Source organism: Netta rufina (genome assembly GCF_964035555.1).
Source record: "Netta rufina genome assembly, chromosome: 15".
NCBI classification, from domain to species: Eukaryota; Metazoa; Chordata; class Aves; order Anseriformes; family Anatidae; genus Netta; species Netta rufina.
This window is the reverse complement of record NC_140138.1, coordinates 14,751,136-14,770,439: the sequence shown is the minus strand read 5'-3', so window position 1 is coordinate 14,770,439 and position 19,304 is coordinate 14,751,136.

The window sequence follows — 19,304 nt, the reverse complement described above, 5'->3', positions numbered from 1 at the left end:
TAGGGTGAGAAGCCATAAGCTAAAATAACAGCCAGGCAGATCTGGGTTACAGCGAAAAAATGTTTTGGTGATTCCTTTGAACTAGTCATGCGCTGTGTTGGGCTGCCTTGGCAAGACGTGGGCTCTTCTTAGAGGCTTTTAAGAACAGATCAGACAAATACGTGCCATAGCGGCTAAAGCCCAGTATAAGATCTTACACTGAGGAAGGAGGTTAGATTCGATGGTCCCCTAAGCTAGAGTTACTGTGGTTCTGTAACCCCAAGATACGTAATCATTGCAGCCCTTATTGGCTTAACAATAAAACTAGATCAGCTGCACAGATTAAAGATACTCAACTAGGCCAAGTAAAATTACGTAACAGGAATGAAATTGCGTTTAAGCATGGTTTTATGTTTTGCACCAGATGGGGTGAAAGTATCTAAATGAGGAACTCTGCAGAGCTTTTAAGCATTAAAGGCTAAGGCCTTGTCTCCAGCATAGCTTTCCAGAGAATTTTCCACCTTTGTTCTTGCTGTATTGCTGATGCAATTAAGTGGTGATAATCCAGAAAGGATGCCCATGTTTCTTGAGATTAAGGCCTGGCTAGGGTGAACTGATATTCATAAAAATAGTTTAGATACAAGCTGACCTCAAGATATACCTGGAAAAAAAAAAAAATGAAATGGAACGTCCTTTCTGTTTCTTTGTTATTTTTATTTTTTAAGCAGTAAGTACATGCAGTTGGTAGCAGCTAGTCGAAAAGAGGTATTTTGTAAGCGGGCTGTTAGATAAGTGAACTTGTATTTGTGGATTAAAACACTTGCCTTGAGAGGCATTCTAGACGTGTATTATCCACCCCAGCAGTTTCCAACACAGAGTATCATATCGTGCCTGGTGCTTAAAAGGAGGACAGAAGAAACGTCACTTTTCCTAAATGCATTCCTTGCATCTCTAGAACTGCCATCTAGATGCTAATAACTTATCAAAATTTAATTTGCATCAGTAATATTCTTGAATTGTTGAGAACATTTGTCTTAAGATCAGATGAAGCCACTGGTGATCTAAACAACTGCAAATTCAGGATTTCTAAGCATGGAAAGTCAGTGTGTCCAATTGTCCTGCTGGTTTTGCTATTAAATACGACGTCCTGCCTGACAACTGTTTTACCTTTGTGTAGTTTGTGCAATGGTCATAATGCAAACAGAAGGAAGGCAGGCTGCTTCCACTGCTCGCAGCTTGATCGGCCTTTCACTGTGCAGTCTTCCTGCATGCTGGTTTTCTAGGAAATGCCGAGCTTGATGCTGACTGCTTTTTCCTCCCTGCCAGAGGAGATCTGCAGTGAAGCAGGTAGGAGGCTGCGTGCTCAGGCTGTCTGCCCTGAGGCTTGGGCTCAAAGTGACCACCTCTAGAGCAAAGTGTCAAGTGTGTGATGCTTGGCAGCACCTGCCCTGCTGTTAGCCTGCCGTACAAAGGTTATGTGCCTAAATGCATTTGTTCTAGCTGTCCAGGCAGGGTTTGGTAAATAATAACAAGGTGATAGTGTTCACAGCACTGTGAACAACTTCATTTTCTTTTCCATACAATAAGCTTTATTAAGACCATTAATGAGACAAATAATTTGCAAGAGACATTCCAGATCACACCTTCTATCGTTGCCTTAAAATCCGAAGATCTGTGTTACTACAGATACTTTTCAAGTAGTGATGATGTCCTTTGTTATTCAAGGTATACTTGAAGTCTCAGGTCTCACACAGGTAACTTCTATCTGCAGGTTGTTGCACACTTTTTCAGTCTCTCCTAGTCTCCTCGTGCAGGCTTCTTTGCAATCTCACACCTGTTGCTGTAATCTCAAGCAGTTTTTCAATGGGTGGCTCTTGGCAAGGTGCTCAGTACTCTGGAAGAAACGAGATTAAAGCTGTATTGCAGCAGCATCTCATTTACCTTTCAAAATCTTGGTAGAAAGAAAGTAAAATGCTATAAGGTTGTACTGGGTCTGGCCAGGACGGAGAACTTTCCTCACAGCAGCTCTCGTGGTGCTGTGTGTTAGATTTGTGACCAAAACAGTGCTGATAACACTGATGTTTTAGCTGTTGCTGGATGCTGTTTGCACATCATTAAGGTCTTCTGTGTTTCTTACTCTGTTCCCACCCAGTGAACAGACTGGGGATGTTCAAGAGGTGGGGATGGGACCTGAAGGTACCAAAGAGATGTGCCATGCCATGTAATGTCATGCTCAGCAACAAAAAGGGGAAGGAGTGGGTTTAGGAAAATCAGCCTTCTTTTGCTCAGGAACTTTCTGTGCCTTGGTCTGCCTGGGCAACGTGGTGAGTGAGTGGTTTTTCATCACTTGTTTTGTTTTCTTTCTCTATTCTTCCACTTCTCGTTTGCTTATTAAACAAGCTTTATCTCGACCCACAGGTGCTCTTGCTTTTGTTTTTCCTTTCCTCTTCCCCTGTCCCACTGGGAGAGCGTGGGGTGGGAAGGAGCGTGAGTGGTGCTTGGTTGCCTACCAGGGTTAACCCACAACAAGTGTGTAGGCACGTTCCCATCAGACCTCACCATGTAAAGAAATCCATTCATTAAGCAACGATGTGCAACCCCTTGTTTTTTTCCCCTGGAGGAAGACAGAGAGGGAGTAGGAGTTAGGTGGTACTTGCTTTGTGTAGTTTTGTCCCTTCCTTCCCTGCTAGACTGCTGGGGTGTAGGGAAGTGTCCTGGAGAACTGTGCCCCCCAGATGAGGGGGACTTTTTCCTAAGAGAGGTCCTTGCCATGCAATTCTGGTACCCTTAAGAAGATTTAGCTCTTAATGATCTTTTTTCGCAAGTAGTAGGATGCTGCTCATTTCCCCTTTCTGTTTTACTGTTAGTGAAAATACATCTGTACCACTCACTTGCCATTTCAGAGCTTATTTCCATGCATGAAAAGTGACAGATCTTCCAAGTCTGTTTATAGGGAACTGCATAATCAGTTTCAAGAACACACCTATGCTTTCTTCATCTCAGTTCCACGCCCTTTTCTGCTCTAATAAATTCATGACAGGTGGTTCAGATATGAGCTCCAGCTTCAGAGCCGATTCCTGAACAACTGACAAGGAGGACGAAGGTTTAGGCACTTGGATGATCTCCCCAGAAGTGAGCCCTTTGCTTGCTGAGGCACAATTCCTGGTGTGCAGTCTTAGAGCTGACTCAGCCACCCCATCCCTCTCCTCTGTGTCATCCAATTTGTGTATGATCTTCCCCTACGTGGACAGGCTTTGGTTGGCCTCTTGTGCCTGTAGCAGAGATATGATTTAAGGAGATAATTGTTTGCACGAGAAAAAAACTGTCTTGGAATACGTCTGCTGTGTTCCTTCAGTATGACAGCAGGGTGAAGAATATGATCATGGCCCTAAAGAATGGTAGCTAATTGCTGTGATTTATATGCCCAAGTATGAGCACAATTACTGGAGACTGTGTTTGAGGTCAGGAAGTGGCTGCGAAGAAGGGAGGGGAGAGGAATTCTTTGTGAAGAATGCTGCATGGCTTGGGGTGAGCGTCTCCACAGGGGTGTTTGAGGCCACAATGGCCCTTATGCCTACAGGGAAGCTATCAAAGTGGACTGAATGTTGACGTCCTGCAGTGGGTGTTGTGGAGAGAAAGTGCCCATGGGGCATGAGATGTGCTTGTGTGATGGAGCAGCGAGCTAGAGCAGGGAGTAAATACAACTGTCTCAATTAGACTCTCCAGGTTTTCAGTTCTTCAGCTTCTCCAGCTATTCCTGCACGTGCTTGTTGGTTTTGTTGCCATGTTTTTGTGGAAGGTCAACTCTCTGAGAGGCCTCTTGTGCAGAATTTTCAGTCTGCACATGGTGTTTCTATTCAGAGGAGTCTAACGCGATATCCAGTTCTTTGATCTGAAAAGGAGCAGTTAGGATAAATAATCACAGAAGGGGCCTGAAGTGTTGATACGGAATTGTGAGAATCAGAAAATGAAATGGAAAGATGGTGTCTACCCCGGGAGTTTGGAGGTGCTCAAGCTCTAGGATTTTGTTGCAGCTCAAAAATAAACAGCAAGTCCTACCACTGCAGACAGTACCCCTTGCAAATCTTCCTTTGTGGCTGCAGATCAGCTGCTGATACCAGTAGCTTGTTCCTGCTGTGTTCCAGTGCTGTAAAGCTCGTGATTGATGAGTTCTGCACAGGGCACAAAGTGCTGAAGTTCTCTTGCGCTCCAGTGGACTGAGAGTGTCCTACGTGCATCTTTTCTGCCTAGTCTGGTTTTCCTTTTCCCATTTTCCTTCGGGACGTGTTGGTTGTTAAATGGAAACATTCCTTTTCAGGTATTTGTGCTGAATGTGGAAGCTGAGGTGCAGGCAAGAGTTTCACAGTTGCTCAGCTGGAATGAGCTGTCTAATATATTTGTACGTGTTTTTCTTAGCCTGGAGTTTTGTGATGGTTTGCTTTTCTTCCTTTCAGGCCTAGCTGCTCAGCCTATTCAGTATTAAATTACAGACTTTTGTATTGCCATTTAATAGTTCTTAATTTCTTTCAGGTTCTTGCTGTGGTCCTGCTCCTGACATGGCTCCTTTGCCGTAGAGGAAGCCCATGAGGAAGGTATGGGACAGATTGACAGCACAGCTATTTATACAGAGCATTGAAAGCTAGATATGTAGACCCAATACCTGTATGTTGCCTTCTGAGATACTTTGCCTCATTAACTTTTCTGTGTCATAGGCTGCCTTTCTGAAGACTGGATCCATTGAACTCAAGGGAAGTAATCTCAGCTGACTTGGACAGCTCTAAACCAGGTGACAGCATGCTCACTGGAGGTAAGCAAAGGCATTATCCCTGTCTATTAAGTCAATAGCTTTGGTTCTAATAATACTTTGAGCTTTGATTTCTACCCTTCAATGGAAAGAAGGTGGCTTCAAATTGCTATAGATGGAAAGTGAAGATACTGTCTGAATGTGCTTAAAGCAGAAAGGCAGGAGGCTCATCCTCGCTTAGGGAGGAAACTGTGCATTAAATCCATAGCTAGTTATGATATTTTTGAAGTGCCAGCTGTCAGTACAGTGCCAACGGAGCAATCTGCTGAGTGCTGGCAAGTTTTCTCCCCTCTGTGCCAGTTACGAATGCCATTGACTAGCTAGAAAGGGAAGCCTGCCTACTCTTGTGTTGGAGGCCTTAGAGGTGTGATGAGTGGAATTGTGCAATAAGTGAAAGAAGGGATAACGAGAGAGGAAATGGAGGAATTCCTCAGGGTGCCATCTGTGATGTAGATTACGAGAGAGGCATAGAGGAAGTAGATTTCTTTTGTAGATTAATTTTGCCAAACTGCAATCAGTGAGCTAACAAGCACTCTGCTTTTTAGGATCATAAAGAGCAATGCAACAGCTAACATGTATAATCAGCAGTGTGCCCTACAAATAAGCACTGGAGAAAAATAATGGAATATATACCCCAAGGTTTCTAGCTACCAACATAAAGGGCAGAAGGGTGGGGAGGTGACTTGCATCAGCCACAGCTTTCTGTGCTTTCTCATCAGCTTTACAGTGCTTGCTGATGACTTCCTCATGTTCATTAACAGTGTGCTGAAGGTCAGATTCTAGCTTGCATTTAATAGCAAGCAGACTATTTCTAGAGGGCAGGAAGAAGTCCTGGAGACCCAGAATACGTTAACTGCTCAGCTCCCAAAGTGGTTTGCGGATAGGTTTTCTGCAGTTTGTTGTTCTCTAAACTTTTGCACTGTTAAGCCAAGTGGGATTCACCCCCTCTGTATCTGCATTACGGAACATTAGGACCTGCATATTTATTGTCATATTAAATGAAAGCTAAAATAAGGATGTACCTTTGAGGCAGAGATAGACTCTGTTGTTTATGAAGTCCTCGAGCCTGAGTCTGTTTTACTGGATATTTGTGTGTATGGATTTGATTATATATACCAATATTATTTATTTCCAAGTGAAGCTGCAGTAGCAGCAGCTGGCTTTAGACCTGACTGAAACCGTGTTTGATTGCAATCTCAACAAACGAATGTAGTTTCTGCTCCAGAATTTATGATATGTATGTCTTTTTATCTCATGGAAAATATGAGCTCCACAGCTCGTTTAGTGCTTACTGTTTGCTGATATGAATCATTGGAGGACTGTTGTTGCTGTAAAAATAATAATAATAAAAAAATGAGCCCCACTCTAAGGAAGGAGGACTACAAGGGCTTTAACAGAACAACTGCATTCTAGCAACATGCCGCTCTCTAGCAAAACAACATCAAGTAAATGTGCCATTGTGTTCCAGAACACCGCACAGGTTCTGAGCTTTATAGGTGCTGTATAACAAAACTTGTAAACTCCAAATTTAGCATGGAGATGGCAGTTCACTTGCTAAAAATGTGTCCTTTCATCATCAGTCAGTTGTAAGTAAATGAATTGATTGCGTTGCTAATCTATTTGAATAAAAAATGCATTTATGACCCAATTTTTATAACTGATGTCCCTTAATTGCGGCTGAGAAATGCTTTTCATGGTATCAGCCCTTTCCAGAAGTTACACTTTCTTCCTTGCAAATGTTAGCAATGTTTCCTTTATGGAAAAGAACTGCAGGCTGTAATGGTGAATGTTAAAGTGGCTTCTAAATTCTATGCACACACAAAAAAAAGACGGCAGGTATGTCATTTCATACTGCAATCTGTAAAATTTCACTAAAATGGATCTTGCTGTGGGCTACATTCCATAGAAGAAATCCCAGCACCATGGAAACAACGAGCAAAACTGTAGTTTCATTGGAGGCAGAATCTTACGCTGTCCTTTTTAAGGTAGGGTTTTCAACCTCGCTGCCCTCCAGCCCAGTCCGTACTGCTTCCAGCTCTGGCTGTAGCAGGCTGAGGTGTTGTTCCTGCAGCTCCCCGTGCTGGCGAGCATCCCCATCCATTTGCTTCCAAAGGTCCTGAAAGCAGATAAAAGATTAATGAAAATAATGAATGGAGAGGAAGCTGAAAGATGTAGGAGGTCTCCCTGCAAAGCTCTTTTTTAAGGTGATGCCTTTTTTTTGTTGTTGTTAAAAGTGCTCGATCCCCGTATCGTGTATGCCTGTCATATGACTGTAGCCACACTGACTTTAAGAGAAGTATTTCAGACTGAGGCTGATGTAACTCAGGATGGGTTAGGTTTATGTCTGTATATACACAGTGTAATTAGAGGAAGAAAGAAAGAATCTTTGTTACTCTTTTAGTTACTAAAACTGGATTTTTGGCAGCAATTATATTACTTTATTCCAGCAAAGAGTCTGGCTTTTTTTTACTAGTTTTATTTTTGAAATGAAGAGCCAAAGGAAACTCCTTAGTTTTACTTCTTGGTTAGTTTCCAGTCTGTTACATGGCTATACCATTCAAACAGGTGCAGTCGATCCCTTTCTCCTAACAACACAACTTTTCTTGTTTTAATTACATACAGATAGATCTTTGGGTTTCTACTTTGACAAAAGCTGACATTAATGCTTATCCTGTATAAGGTTTGTCAGAACTACTGCAGGTTGAATTGGTATGACTGGGAGAACCAGGGCTTTGGAACAAATTGAGATTTTATATTCAAGATGACAGTCTAAACAAGAGTACAAAACCTACTGCTTTGTTGCTTAAGCTATAAAATACAACTGGCATGCTTTCCCATTCAGGTACCTGCTTGCATCCTGTCCAGTTTACCCTGAGATGCTCTTGCAGTTTATTCAGTGTCTCAACAAGCTCACTGTTATTCCCGTTGGCACGATTCACTTGGATTTCCATTTTGTTCTGGTCAGTTGCCATCTCCTTGAGCCTAAGAGCTTCAGCACGCCCTGTCACTTCAGCCTCCAGACTCACCTGCAGAGACTGGGTTGCGTGCTGGTGATTTTCTGCGGAGTCCAGTGAAGCATATGGTGCAACATTCTGTTCTGTTGAGTCTAATCCAGCCTTAGTATCACGTTATTGCCCACCAACTAACAAAAACACAGTAGCTTTCCAAAGCTGTTCATAGCTGTGGTACCAGAATTTTGAACCGAGCCATTTATGAACACGTTTTAAATAGAAGAACGTGACAGCTTTCAAATGGCAGCTTCAACCTGAAGCAGTTCAAGCTGAATGAAAATCAGTTTACTTTATTCAGCCTGTAAGGAAATATGCAACAGAAGGATGAATAAATACTCTTTGTAGGGTTATACACACACCACCTTCTGGTGGAAGGTGAGCAGTAGGCATTGGACCTGCCTGCAGCTCTCACATCTGTACCACAGGGCAGACTCTGCCTCCTCCAGTGCCACCTGCAGTTCATCCTTCTCAGTCTCCAGTCTCTTATCTTGTGCAGCTCATGAATGCTGTTCCCTCCCTTCCCCAGCTGATTGATCAGAACCTTAATTTCCTCTAGGGAAGAAAACAGATATTTCATATGATAGGTTTATTTCAGGACCGTGAACTTTACCAAGTGCACCAGACAGATTCTTTGAATGGAAATGTCATGAAATGGTTCCAGTCACTTTACATTAGCTGCCCTTTTTTTCATTGCTAAATATTATCCTGGATTTCTGAATGAGCCACACTAGCTGCATGTGTTTGTGGAGGCGGAAGAATGTAGCCCATTAAGTCACGAGAAATTTCTTCCAGTTTTTAACCCAGCCTTCCCCTCTCCCCCTTTCAGATGGCTGCTCATACAGAATGGAAATGGGACTCTGCATCATCTCTGTGCAGCAGAGTGCGGCTCTGTGCCAGGTGATGGAGGGCAGAGCAAAGGGTTGGGGGAGATAGCCCAGAAAGCCCTGGGGCTGTGCCAGAGAGTCCATCACTGATTTCTGTTGGCTGCAAGGGCAGCAGATTGTAGCATCTTCTAAACATTTACGGTGTCATCTTTCAGCCTCCTGTAGAAGATCAATTTTTGTAATTTACAGAAGTTAAAAAAAAAAAAAAAAAGGCAGCTGCTCTCCCTATATAGTAAGTGGGGGAGAAGTGATGCCAGGAGGGGAGACTGTGCAGGAGTTTAACCGACTTCCTTTGAACTGATTTCTGGAGATGCCTAATTGTCCCCACGGAGGTTAAAGGGAGCTTCATCTGCTAAGAGTAAACGTGGTGATTGTAAATAGTCTTTTGAGGGAATTGCTCAGAATTAGGGAGAATGCTGGCAGCTGGAATTGGGACTGCAGCTTCTGTTGTATTTAAGTCTAATGAAGTAACCAGTTTATTATCACCTTACGTAGCGCTCTAGTGATGCTACGTGGCCCAGCTTGGAGTGATGACCTCCTGGTATAACAGTGAGCACAATCAAGCTGCTATTGTGATCTTGCTTTGATGGTGCAGAAAGGATCTTTCCAAGTGTTGTCCCAAGAGTCAGTTCCTGGAGGCAGCACACAGGCGACTGTTAGCATCTTGGGTGAACTGGGTGCTGGGGTGAATACAGACCCAGTCCCAAGAGCAGAATCTAACTTGTGACTTCAGTGCTTCCAATGTATGTTGCCAGGGAATGAAAAGCACTGCTAGAAATAAGAAAACTGGAATTGGTGCTAGCAGATACCATAGGAGATAAGGAATAGATAAGTAGGAATCGAACGGCCAATGATTTGCAGAGGTTTTTAATGTCAAGCCAGTACTTACCATGAAGGGCCATGTTCTTTCTTCACAGCTTCCAGGTGCTCCAAGGGTTATTCACAGCCACTCTTAAGCTCAGAGTTTCCAGTCCATGTACATTCCTTCTGTGAAATATTCACTTCCACCTGCAGCTCTTCATATTTTTTGTTGCCATTCCGCCAGCATCTTATCAAAGGCTCTCTGCTTCTTGTCCAGGGCAGCACAAGCGGCGTTGGCCTGGAAAGATGAAGCCAAGCATTCACTGGACACAAGTTTTCTTTTCACTTCACTTCTCTGTGTGTCCTGCCAGCTAGTCACAGTTAAATTGGCAGCCTCTCTAATGACTGGCAGGGTTTCTCTTGGTCACTCTGAATGGGTGATTAAAATGTTTACAAGGCTTTCTTTCCTCACCATTAGGAATTTAACAAGATCACCCAGTTCCCAGCAGTGTGATAGTCTTCCTTGCTCCTGTGGTTATAATGATGCTGCTGTGGAGCAAATGTTTTCCACTTCAGATATTCCTTGTGCAGATGTGCTGTTAGTAATTGCCTGGGTTGATTAGTGTGACTCTATTTCAAAGACGATTCAGTTACAAACAAGATGTTATTCAAGACTATTTTAGACCGTGTTTAACTGCTTGTCATGAAGGGAAAGAATAAAGGTACATTTTTCTTTCCTAGGAGCTTTTAATCACAAATATTCTACATATCTTTATGATCTGCACATGCGTTCAGATACCATGGTGATAAGCACACCACAGGAACCAAAGAATAAAGGACTGCTTCATTAAAGAAAGTGACGGTGAAACAGATTTTCAGCCCAGCACTGTAATGCTGTATGTGGGATTGTCAGCTCTTGAGACCTGTTCTAAAGCCAACTGCAGTCACTGGCAGGAACCCAAGGACTTCAGTGGATTTGGAGCAGCCTTTGTGCCTATTTTAAGTAACATTTTTATTCAAATGTCCCACAGTTGCACTGCTATTCATGCTCTTACACTAGCACTAGCAAGAGGAGAAATACTAATTTAATGAAGGAGCATTCATTGCTGGTGTTTAAGCTACACGTTGTTTAGATCTGCTTTGAGCGTGGTAGTTAATAACCAGTGGCCAACCCACTGGTACTGCAACACTGCAAAGTTCAAAGCAGGATATCATTATCCTTAAAAAGAAGATGAATACCTTGCCTTGCAGTGAGGGAGGGCTTTTGCTTCAGCGGCACTCTTGTTTCTGGAAGACAGTTAATGAGTTTACAAGAAGCATGCTGAGTGCTCCTAGGAATTTGCTGCGGCTCTCATCTAGGTTTATTCACGAGGTGATAAATCTTAGCCTTGCTTCTCAGGGCCATACAGATTACTGTGACATTTGATAGAGAGATCTTAAAATACTAGGAAATAAGGGATCAGGGAATTAACAGAAAGACTCCAGCACCAGATCTTGCTCATCAGGCTTGTGCTGGATGCTCTTGAATGGCTGGCTTTCTTGCCTTTTCCAGGTTGATTGAGGTCCTCCGCTTCTGTCTGAAGCCTCTGCTTAGTTTTCTCTGGGCTGCCAACACGGGCTTGGACTGATTCAGCTGTCTGCTCTGCTTCCTGAAGCCTCACAGCCAGCATTGTCCTGAGGGAAGGAGGGCAGAAACATCTTGGTGAGTAAGTAGCTCATGGAGTGAGGAGTAGTAGAAGTCAGCAGCTGTCACCTCCTTGAGCACTATTGCTGTTTTCACCAGTAATCTTGGAAGCAATCTCAGAAAAGGGAATGAAAACTGCTACTGGGATGTGGCTGGATCTTCCCTTCCGTGTGTGGATGAGACAGATCAGGCTGCAGCTCAGCTCTTTATTGCTGGATTGTTACCTAGTGATAGACTCCTCCACTTCACATTCAGATATCACAAGGACTGGGGTAGCATCTAAGAGCAAGGCAGCTTCCCTCCCTGTGAAGATCTGTGTAACTAAGGCAGAGATGTAGGAGCTTATTTTGTCTCAACTTGTTTCAGGCTCACAGTGAAGCCCTCCAGGTGTCTTTAATAGCAACAGGAGTTAGGACTATGTGAAAGCATCTTTGTTAGGTCTGTTAGAGAGACTGTTACAAAGATTGGCTGAACTTCTAGCCTATAATACCAGATCTCAAAGTCCAGGTTGTAATGGATTTAATCTGCTTTGGTGCTTTTCTTTCTTCTTAGGAAATGCTAGTGGCTTTTGTAGGGCTGTTGGAGTAAAGAAAGGCTATTCAACTACAAGCATTTATTGGAAAGGTTCAGCATTGGTTTTCTGTTGTTAGCATACAAGTGTTAGGTCTCAATAGTCTCTGTTTATTATTGCAAGTATTTATTTTTTCTTTTCTCTTAGCCAGAGCATTCTACTTCCTTTCTCTCTTAGCAAGTTGAGTTCCAACAGATCATGTCTGTAAGCTGTGACTCAGCAGCTAAACTAAATAATAAACCACCTTAAGTCCTGTCCCATTCTTCCTGAAAGCTGAGTGCTCACTTTGTTTCTTCCAGCTCTTTGGCTCTTGTCTTGTATTTAGTCTTCCAGATTGTGATTTCAGTATTGAGTTTAGAGACCAGGAACCACGGTTCACTTTGCCCTCCTCCTTCTCTTCCAAATGCTCTTTCATCAGGTCCAAGTCCTGCTTGGCATTGGCCAGGCTTACTGCAGCAGCCGTGCAGGATTTGAGATAGTGCAGCCATTACGATGCATCTGTCTGGTTGGATTATGGATGCACTGACCTCACTGCCCTGAGCTGGAGTGTTACACTTGAACAACTCAGTCCTGGACCAGCTAGAAACATTTCAGGTTTCAAAATATCTTCCTGGTCAGGAGCCAAGCGTCTGTTCTCCGTACCTGCTTTTTTCTTTCTTTTTTTTTTTTTTTAACTGTACTGCAGTAAATTGAATTGAGTTCATATAACTGAAAACAGAACTTGGCTTGTCATCGTCACTGTTTTCTCTGCAAGTATTTCAAAAGAATTATGACAGTAAACCCATTTGGTGATTGTTCTGAACACAGAGAGAATTCTTGCCAAGCTTTTGATATGCAGGTGCAGCACTTGAATTATTCTTTGGAGATAAGGAAAAATTTCCAAGACAGACCTGTCAGACAGAGACTTGAAATACTGATACATCTTGAGCCAAACACGCGTGACCTATGCAAATAAACTGCTGTACAATCCACTGAACAGACACTGGACCGAGAATCAAGAGGTGTGTGTTCTGCTCTTTGCTGCTGACTCATGGGAGGCTGTCTTATTTCCATTTCCATACAAGGCTCATGCCCCCACACACCCCCATCACGATTAGCTGGTGACAAGCCCAGGGATTAATTCGGATGAGAAAGTTTCCCTTTGCGAGAGCTGAAACAAAAGATTTGTTTCTCTGAAGTGGGGAGCGTGCAAAAGAACAGGCACTGCATGTCCCAGGGGAGCAGCAACCTGTGTAGGCAGTTGGTGGTCCCCAGAACCTTTGACTTTTCATCCAGCAGTCCCTTGAAGTTGTATACCACACCTGAGAGTTGAGAGGGATCTTCATGTGGACAATCTGGTTATTCTAGGTCAGATCTTCCTTGTGTGCCTCGCTCAGCTGTGAGAAAAGCTCATAGGGAAGCAGGAGAGGAATTAATTCAATCCGACTCAAGAGAAAGAAAAGCGAAGGTAGAAGGATTGGGCAGATTTGCTAAAGGAGGCAGAGCAGGGCTGCCAGAGTTACAAGAAATGCAGGGGTAGAGTAGGACCCAAGGGAAGTAACATTGCACAAAGCTGTCAAGGAATTTACCTTGGAGCCTGATGGCATTAATTTCAGCTTGGCTCTTCTCCACCTCAGCCAGCTGGGCTTTGGCTTCAGACAGGTTATCTTCCAGCTTGTGAACATGAGTCTGAGTTCAGCTGTAAGAGAAGGCAGTCATATGATGCTGAGTAAGGCTTGAAGGGCCCAAATATCCTCCCTCAGTTGCAAGCTCGGTTTATTCCTGTTGGTTGTAATTATAAAGGGATGACTAACAGGCAGGGGGAGTGCAAATTGTCCCAATCTTTAGTGAGGGGGACGCCTGCGCCATCAGCCAGGGTGGGCAGTGCTCCGTGCTAGCCTGAAAATCCAGAGAGCTGGATTCTGCCTCGCAATGATGGTTGGAGAAATTCCTTCGTGTCCTCTCCCCCTGGATTTCTGCAGAATGCTAGCACTGAGGGCACTGATCTCTACTTTCATGACCTGTTTGCCCACCTCCAGCTTGGCCTTCACACGGTGGGCTCTCCACAAGCTCTGCCATCTCAGCCACAGCATCTGTGTGCCTCCTGCACGGGGCAGAGGCCGTGGCCTCGCTCAGCAGGGCTGCCTCCTCAGCTCAAGGAGCAACTTCGGCAGCCCAGCTTCCTGCTTGCAATTCTGTTAAAGCTGAGAAGGGGCCAAGTGAGTGTTGTCAGCTGAGGTCTGGCAGCCCTAGAGCCTCAGAAAGGCTCTCGGGGATGCTTTGGAAGAAAGGCTTCTGGAAGCCTTTTATTTAGTTTTAATAGGCTCTTTATTTGGGACAAATCCCATCTTTGGTATTACTCCATTAGCAGGTTGGTGAGTGGCATCTTCCAGAAGGATTAACCATTTCTAGGCCTTTCTGCTAAAGCAGAGTTTTCTCCAGACTGCGGGTCATGTATTTCTCTTGCAGAGCAAGAGAAAATGGACCAAACAGTCCTGCCTTGTGTTTTTATGGTGTGCTTCTGAATTGGCAAATCTAACAAATCTCAGACCACCTTCCACTCCAGCTATAGAGGAACATGAAAGCCCACAGCAAATTTCATAGAGCCATCGGTGCTTTACCCCTTCCAAGGTCCACAGCGTGAGGGGAAGGTTGAGTCAGGACTCCAAGATCTGGCTTGCTTATGAGCATGGAGAAACTGCTGAAAAAGGGTCATCTTTAGAAAGTCCCAGTGATGTGTGTGTCTGTCTGAGGAGAGCAAGATGCTCAGATGCTGGTGTATGGGAAGCTGCCTGACCTCGGGGCAGTGGTTGCCTCTTCCAAGCAGTCGGTGAGATCATGGGGCAGATCCTTTCCTTGTTTCTCCACCTAGTGGGAAAGTGTGGAAGAAATTCTCCGCCAAAGAGCCGATGAGTACTTAGAAGCATAACCACGTTGGGAACTGTGGCAGTGTGAGGTACAATCAGAGGGGGAACAGGAATTCTCAAAGGCAGGCCTCTGATGAACACTGCTGCTTCTCGTGTCACCGGATGAGATCCTCTACCACCGTTTTCCCATCTGTGCAAGGTGTCTAACAACACCGACCTATCTCCTGATATGGTTGAGAATGAATTAGCTAGCATTTCTAAAGTGAATTGGAATGGAAATGTTACTTATTATTGATGCTATCAATCTGTATTAGTCATTAGAACGTGTTCAGAGCATTATATTAAAATATAACCTTTTGGGGACTAAATTACCTTCAGGCTTTTCCATTGTTAATGAATCTGATTATATATTTAACATCCACATCCTGGCAATTTGCTGAAGATTTATTAGAGTAGATCCGTCCACCACTATAAAACTGTAAAAGTAGGTGGAGTGAGTTGATGGCTGAAGCCCAGAGAAATGCCCATTTTCCCCAGCCTGCTGCACTCTTACTGGTGAGGCAGACCTCCACAGAGCAGCTGGCTTCTTCAGAGTCTTTTGTGAAAGAAGTAGTGTTTGCAGTTTGTAAGAGTGAGTTTGCATAGGCTGAAACTGGAGTTCAATATTGTCTGTCTTATTACTCTTTCATGGGGAATTTTGTTTTTTAATTAGTAGTTTCATGTCTTTAGGCCTTTTCAGATATGTAATCACTTCCCTTTGGAGTTTTTTCTTCCTTAGAAAGAAGCTGCTACCTGTGTTCTTACAGCACGCTTAGCTTCCACCTCTTCAATATGTGGGCCTGGAGAGCACACCAAAAGCAGAGCAGGGTCTACAAGCAAAAGATGCAAGAGAAATTTGTGCAAATGCAATCAAGAGTCTTAATTTCTTCACTTTCCTCTCTATATGCTACAGGATTTTTTTATTTATTTATTTATTTTCCTGGGAGAGATCTACAGCTGGGAATACTAAGCCAAGAAGATGGGAAAGGCCTGGCCGTGTGTCTCAGGAGACAAGTGGAGTTATCTGTGGTATGGTTAGCTTCCTGTATTGTGTTGGGATTTGGCCATCAGGAATATCATCAAGCTGATTTGGTGACTTGTGGGAAAAAGAGGCTCGTTCACAGAAATTGCTGCAATGTAGGTTTGTTGGTCATTTTTTTGTTGCTGAGTTTTTGGTTGAGTATTTGGGCACTGAAATACGCTGGATGAAAGAAATATTTGAATTCAGAATGGCAGCACTTTACTTTCTTTGAGCTGAGGTCCCATTCTTGGCTTTTTTTTACCGCTTTTTCTTCCATGGTGAGCAGAAGAGTGCTTTGCAGGAGCTGCTATTGAGGAGGGGAGGTCAGGATTTACCCGAGGAAAAATAAATACCGTATCTTAGCTGGTTCTATTGCTTAAGGGTTTACGGGTTGATAGGCTCCATTTTAACAGGACAGGTTTAAAAGCACCCCAGAAAGTGGGATTGTCTGTGTGCACCTCTGAAGGACAAACACCAGCACTTTATTTTTTTTTCTGTCCACACTTAAGCATTCCAGTGCTCTTGCTCTGAAGCACAAGTATCTTGTACTCCCCATGGAGTTAGGATTTATGTCAGCAAGTCCTGCCAGTATGTATTAATGATTTTACATGTTACGGTAGATATTTAGCTTTTTAACTGGGTAGATTAGTGGTTTGGATAATATGTAGTTGTAAATTTGTATTCTGGAAAGTTAATTTCTAAGGGGAAACTTGTCAGAGAAGTACTGGCAGACCCATTACTAAAGTAGTCAATAATGACATTAAAATAAATTTAATTTGTGACAATATTTTGCATTTCTAAAACAATTTTTATCTGAGGATCATAAGGCCTTACATAAACATGAATCAGTTAAGCCTCATAACTTCCCGGTGATTATACACATTTTTTATGTGGGTGACTGTGGAAGATGAATTATGAATATCAGACAATGAGTCAGAGCAAAACTTCAGAACAAAATCCTGTATTTCTGATTTGGCTTGTCTGAACAACTGAACTGTATTTCTGCTTGCTGTGACGTTAGCACTAAAGAGACCGGGGTATGACCGTCGATTTTCCTAGTGACCTTCTGCTCCAGCAACTTCACAGGTGTAGGGAAACACCAAGGCTACGGTGCACAGAGTTGGATGAGAAACTAACACTGTCCTGGTGATGGGCTGGAAAAATAAATAAATAAATAAAAATAGATTTACCTGAGGTGCTTCCTGAAAGCAGTACGAGCTTTGAATACACATTTTCAACAGGCCTTGAGGGACTTGGTCCAGCAGTGACTATTTTAGAAGAGTGTAGCTCACTCTCAGCAATTCACAAAGCTCTTTTGGGCAGTGGCACAAATTGGCAACGCTTCGCTGTGCTGCCATGAGTTAATACCTAGAAAAACACAGTTGCCTTCCTGTTTGTGCAGCAAGCTGTGGTCTCTAAGCAAGCAGACAATGATTTTTTTCTTTTCCCTAGACTGGGAGAATGAGCGCTCCATTTTTCTTTACTCTCTCCCAGTTATTTCTGCCTGATGAACTTCCTCCAAAGCGCTCTCTTTCTTTTGGAGTTTAGCGACTGAGTCATTCTGAGCAGAGATCTGAAGCCAGAGTTCAAACTCTGTGGTCTAATGCCTGCAGGCAGGGAAGGGAACATCACACGGGTTTCATGGATCTCACAAACTATTGGCGGCATCAGGACAAAATGTCACTGGAAACTTGTATTTCTTTCTAAAGAATTTGAGATTCAGTTAATAAATTCTGAAACATATGAGACATCTGTGAGTTTAACATCCTGTGGATGTTAACACTGACTTCAGAAGAAGCAGCAGACAGCCACATGGTTGCTATAGTACAGATTTAAAACTTCTCCAGTTACATTAAATGAAAACCTATTCAGGTGCAGAAGAGGCAGAAGTATTCCCTAAGGCAAGATGGAGAGCAGTTACTGGCTGTGGAGGAGGAGGGGCGTTTTGTAAGCAGAGGCTTATCAGCACTGCCATGTAAAAGTGGGTGTAATTAGTAGGGAATGGAGAGGAGATGCTGCTGTCTTTATGTAGATGGATCCCTAGAAATTACTATGAAATTACTACTACTGCGGTGGTAAACATGTGAAATGTAGAATTAAATCTGGCTCAGGTTGAATGAGATACCAGAAGACAGCATCAAAAATTGTGGGGAGATAGCTGAGTGAGTGTGAGCATCCCAGGGGGTGTTCCCTCTGGTGGAGCTGTAATGGTTGTCAGGGTTCAGTTCTTTGGATAATGAGAAAGGGGGGAAGAAAAAACAAAACAAAACAAAACAAAAAATACTGTCGTGCTTCATACATGCATTTCCTTCTTGGTTTTAGGCCAAGGTGGTCTCCAGCCCTTTGAAGTCACATTTCAAGTCCCTGAGCTCATCTTCCAGCATCTGTGTGCTACTACTGACAGCTCTGTCACAGCCAGGATTTGGCTCGGTAGGTCGGTCGGTCCGTCTTTGATTTTTGTCATTTGGGGCAGGCACTCCTCAGCACCCAGGAAGTTCTCTCATTCTTTATGAAGGGATGGGAATCCAGAATGCACCCCGTGAAACACCTTGCTGTCAGTGGCAGGAGTTGCAGCTGCAAGCCTCTATTTGCAAGAAATGCAAGTTTTGCCTTGTTTGCAGAGTTTGTTGAAGATTTCTTTAACATAACTTATCATAAATGATCTGAATCTCTGTGACTCAGAGCATAGTCTCTTAATGTTTAGGCAATAAAAATGGGGTTTGTTCGTTTGTATACAGACGGTTTCTTAAATAAGAGTTCCTATTTTAAAACGATGACACCCTTACTTGCCAAAGACCTTGCTGAGCATCAGTGGTTGTCCAGGAAGAGAACTCAGGACTTGTGAAAACCCTTCTTTTGCTTTATCCACGTGGCCTCCTGGTCTCCTCTGTATTCTAGGGACTTAACTGTATTTAAGATACAGACTGGGTGTCTGCAAACCTCACGCATCATTCCCATATGCTCTTTTTTTTTCATTCCATATTCTGAAAATGAGCTTCTTACTGAGTCACTTGAGAAGCTGATTCCTTGCCTAACTGAATTCTAAGCCTTTAACCATCCCCTATGGATAACTGTCATCCTGCAGCTGGATGGTGAGGTCAGTCTCCTGGGTGAGAGTGGCTGTCTTCTCTGTTCCTTGACACATTCTTTGCATTACTGTGTCTCTGGTATGGTGCTTCTCAGCTCCTCTTCCTGCAGTTACGTTTCCTTCTCCTGTTGGGCCCCATCCAGCAAAAGTTCCACCTGGAAGTAAGGGGTTCAAGCGATGACGTTCCCAAAACAAACTTTTTCCATGATGATGGTTCCCAAAAACATGATTATCTTGTTCAACACTTTCTTTCTTCTCAGCAGGAAATCATCTGAGGTATCTAACCTGGGTTTAAGTGAAGAGAATCTGGGCTGGACCTGCCCCTTTATGCTGACAACATGGTCCCACTTCAGAGAAGTGCACCAAGCAGCTTTGTTTCAGCTGTTAAATGTTAATGAATAGTGAAAGCTTGTGTTCCCATGTTCAGAACCTCTCCACCTCTCTGTGCTGTTTTTAGAAGTGGGAAGTCCAGGTCTTGAACTGCTAAGGTGTTCTCTTTCCAGTCCCTGGAGGTAGCAGCTAAGACTCAGCTTTCAGGGCTTTCTCCATTTACTAACTTTCCTGGCATTGATTTGG